General features: G+C 42.6%; 1 long non-coding RNA gene across 1 annotated transcript; it reads right to left on the reverse strand.

The window, feature by feature from the left end:
* Nucleotides 1-1,984: 1,984 nt before the first annotated feature.
* Nucleotides 1,985-2,436, reverse strand: LOC122030539. The gene is made up of 2 exons (XR_006125464.1): nt 2,141-2,436; nt 1,985-2,055 (listed from the first exon to the last, which is right to left on the reverse strand). It is a non-coding gene; the product is annotated as an uncharacterized LOC122030539 (long non-coding RNA).
* Nucleotides 2,437-4,841: the final 2,405 nt, after the last annotated feature.

The raw sequence follows: 4,841 nt of genomic DNA on the forward strand, positions 1-4,841 counted from the left end.
CTCCACTACATCGAAGAAAACCAAATCCACGAAGTAATGAAAATATCTGCAGCGGAAAACAATAGTAGTAAACCCGAATGTTCAATGTCCACAATACAACCCACAATACAAGTATTTAAGATGCAAAAGCAGAATAAATCCGACAAAGAAAATCCTCGCGACAAAGGGGCTAGCGACTGGAATCTCTCCTGACGGCCTCAACCTGAAAAATAGTAACAACGGGGTGAGTTCAAAGAACTCAGCTGGTAAACCAATAGACATGTACAGCAATATATATCCACCAGTAAAATCTAAGGTACAGTCTCATAAACCATATGATCAATAGTACAGTTCTCTAACCATACAATCTATATAGTACAGTCTCCTAAGTATAACAGGTATGCAAGACTAAATAAACTGCAGTAACCAACAATAAGCATGCAATACAATATACTGCAAGAAAATAAAAAGTGCATAACTGAAATAAATCAGATCACCGCGAGACTGGGCGAATGATCGTGAGCAAATATAAAAGTCGAGCAAAAAGCATAACTCAGATGCATGTCAATCATATGCAATCACCAAATGCATCAATCATAAATAATGCAAGTGCATATGATGCAAATGACATGTCCTGGTCACCCTAACGCCATGTCAGCCGCCTCACACACAATGGTGAGACCGAGTGGGTAGGGCTGTGACAACTACCCCCGATGAGTGACCGAGTGGACGGGATGCTGTCGGAGTACACCTATCCTCCCGCCTCAAACATAGTGAGGAGCGAACGCCTCATCTCCAGACGCAATGACGGGAGGGACCCCTGTGCTACCACGCCCCGCCACGCTACCCCGAGCGCCCTAGCGGAGCACCACCGGGCAATCTACCCTACACACCCCGAGTGCTGTGCCACTACCCATGCAGTGAACACGCTGTGTGCGGGTCCATGTAGCCAGCCGACGAGCTCAACAATAATGGAGTCGTCAATCGCCCAAAGCATGCAATCATGCAATATGGTGCATGCGGCTACAGTATGTCATACCTGAACATAGCCTCCTCCATATATGTGTGTGCCCAAAAGGTAAACGCATATATATAACCATGATATAAACAACATAAATCCAAAGACATCACATATAACAATGATGTAAGTATCATGAATCCAAGAGCATGTATCACACATGTAAAGCAACTAATCCAGTAGAGTAGAGCACTATAGATATGCATCTCTATGAACATATTTACACATGGCAAGAGATAAAATATCCAATCCTGAAGTAAAGCAACTAGCAGATGAAGCATGTGATAGGTATCAACTAGCTAAGACCAAGGGGGAGAATAATCTACTATCTACCACTAGTAAATATATATAAGCTACACATATCATAAGACATTATCAAAAGATAAGTCAGAGGGTACCCGCCTCAAATAGAAGGTACGATCAAGCAATCCAAGGTCGAGACGTCTGTCTCGAATCAGAGTCCTGTGTCAAACAAACAATATATATTTTATTTAGCTAAATCCAAAAAGAATAGCTAAATAAAATCCCTAATAACAAATTAGGGCAAAACCCTAATCAACACAACCTAAATCTACCTAATAAAAATCTAACGGTCAATTAGGGTTAGTTACCTAATCCCTAATAACCCATTAGATTAAAATCCAACGATTGACTAGGGTTAATTACCTAATCTCTAATCACCAATTAGATTAGAAATCCAATCTTAGATTAAATCCAATAGTTGACTAGGGTTAATTGTCTTAACCCTAATCATTCCATTAGTTTAATCTAAGCAATTAAATCTAATCACAATCAACATAACCCTAATTCATATCATTAAAACAAGGTAACAATTGACCTCCAAAAACTTACCCAAATCCAAGGTGATCACCAGTAGATCACCACCCAAGATGTTGCTGTCAGTTAGGGAAGTTGTTGTTGGAACCTAAGAAAGTTCACAGCACTCAACCTTGCTGAAATCTTGAGCACACCTCACTGATCAGAACCTATTGACTGCTGGGATTCTTCTCCACTTCAACCGAGACCTCAATCACAGTGAAGAAGAGAAAGTCCAAGTACTGATCAAGGGATTTACAGCAAACAATTGAATTTGACATCAAGATCACAACAAAGAAAAGAGAGTAAGAATCAACACTGCATTACCTCGATCGGTTGCCTCCAGAAAGTGTCACCTAATCCAATCCATAATGCAATGTATTGAATCTACTGTCCCTCAACTAGCCAGCGTCTGCCAAGACCTAGCTCCGGCAGAGGAATCCAAGATCCACTCAAACGATCCATGACCTGACCTAGGATCGCCGACGATCAAAGAGGAAAAGCAAGAATCGAGGATGAAACTCGAAGCTAGGGCACAAATCAAAGAAATAGAAGGAATAAGGTTCGGATTGCTTACCCATTGAAGCCCTAACTCCCTCTCTACACCGGCGATCGGTGGATCTGGCTTGATCCAATGGCATCGATCGGGGAAACGCAAACCGTGCTAGGGCACAGATCAGTGAACATCCAGAGAAGAAGAAATCGGAGCTAGCCTCGGAGCCCTAATTGCCTCTTCATTCCGACGATCATCTCCCTTGGTGTCGGCGTTGGGGAAGGGTGGAGAAGAGGAGATCAAGATGATCCGGCCCCCTTCTTCGATCTCTGGCAAGCTACGGCGACGAGGCCTCAGTCGACGTCGACGATTGCCGGAAGTCCACTGGGTTCGGTTCGTCCGCGAGAGAGAACAGAGGAAGGGTCGGGGAAGAGAAGTGGATCGGCGATTTGGGGGAGAAAAGGAAACGAATTTGAATTTATAAATAAAACATTTCCTTAGTTAAATGGGTATCCCAAACAAGCTTTATCCGTGTCCAGAATTTGATCCCCTCAAAATCCGTCGTACGAACTCCGAAAAATTCCCAGAAAATTACTAAAAATTCCGGAAAAATTCTATAAGGCTATTTCTGAAATAACCCTATTTATTCAATTTTCCGAGATCTCACACGGAAACCCCGAAGGACCCAAAGCCGTAGATCCGTGCAAAGATTCGTATAAAAATTCGAAAAACTATTTCTTGTACGAGTTCAAAAACTGATCTACTACTTAGATCTATGAGGAAAAAGTGTTTACCCTTGATGCGATGCCCTTCGCGTTCCCGCTCGTCCAAATGATGCCGGATCTCAAGACCGTCAAGCGCCGGTCCTCTAGAAGTATCCACACGGACACACTAGATGGAGATGACCAAAAACCAAGGTGTGCTAGCACCTATGTGGTTCGGCCAAGGGAGGAGAGGGAGAGGGAGAGCTTGAGAGGGAGAAGGAGGAAGATGCACACAAGTGAATGAAAAATGAATTTCTTCACCCAAAAACCAAGTGGTCGGCCACATTTCAAAATTCACATTAATTGCATTAATTGCAATTAATATGAAACCATAAAATCACATTAATTGCATTAATTGCAATTAATATGAAACCATTAAGAGAGTGGCTTTGTTACTTCCATGAGGTGGCACCCATGATGATGTGGAACATCATTATTGGTCCACCTAATGCCAACTCACCAATGAGGTGGCAAAAAGGTCAAGTCAAAATTGACCTTTGGTCTTCCTTCTCAAGTCAAGTCAAACTTGACTCAATCTCTACCATGGTGGATCTAATCCAACCATTTGATTCGAGCCAACTTAATATAATGAATCTAATTCATTAAATTAAATTGATTCAATGAGTCAAAATCTAAATTAGACTCATTTAACACATGAATCAACTTGAGTCGAACTCAAGTTAGCCCAATTAGGATTACTCTTAATCCAATTTGATTCATCAAATGAATCTAATCCTCTTGGTTCATCATATGAACCTAATCTCCACCTAATTGTCCTAAGTGTGTGACCCTATAGGTTCTTGTAACGTTGGCAATGCCCTAAACCCATTTAGTGTAGGATCGAAAAGAATTTAGATATCTCCACAATAACATGATATTGTCCACTTTGGGCCTAAGCCCTCATGGTTTTGCTCTTGGGCTCTCCCCAAAATGCCTCATGCCAATGGAGATATCTTTCTCTTATAAACCCATGATCTTTTCCATGTGTTTTCAATATGGGACTATGTTTGCAACCTTGCAACCCCAACAATCCCCCCTCAAACAAAGGACCATGGTGTAACGACCCGCCTTCTAACTACTAGGCTGTAAGGCGAATCGCTACAATAATGCTAAACTATATTGTGCGGAAAACTGATCTAATTTAAATTTTTGCTAACTAGGAGTTGTACACCTGCTAGGGGAGGTATTTACCGCTGATATCACACTCCGGATCAATCCACAGACCGATCTACTGGTACTGGTACGGTTACAAGGCCCTGGATCGGTCGGCTGTCCGACCCCGAAGCTACGTCGCTTCTGTTCCCAGCTGGATCGGTCTAGCGACCGATCCAGGTGTGGCTGGATCGGTCGGCAGACCGATCCAGATAGGTCTGGATAGGTCGGTAGACCGATCCAGGAACCTAAAACTTCCTGGAACGCTACTGTATTGAGCTGGATCGGTCGGCTGACCGATCCAGGAGGATACAGTAGCATACTGTACCTGTCTGGATCGGTCGGCAGACCGATCCAGCGGCACTGTCCAGGCTCTGATCGGTCTGGAGACCGATCAGAGTTCTGATTTCACCCGGGAACTCTGATTTCAGCACTCTGGCGTGCCAAAATCCCTCATACAACTATCTAATATCTGATAAACTATTTTAATAACATGTAGCAACATTCTAATGACATAAACCAGTACCTAACTTAACATAGAGCATAGTTTAGGAATTCATGGCAACACACAACTACAAGTGCATAGAACATGAAAATCAAAACCAATAAATAAATGCTA

Source organism: Zingiber officinale, chromosome 10B, assembly GCF_018446385.1.
Source record: "Zingiber officinale cultivar Zhangliang chromosome 10B, Zo_v1.1, whole genome shotgun sequence".
NCBI classification, from domain to species: Eukaryota; Viridiplantae; Streptophyta; class Magnoliopsida; order Zingiberales; family Zingiberaceae; genus Zingiber; species Zingiber officinale.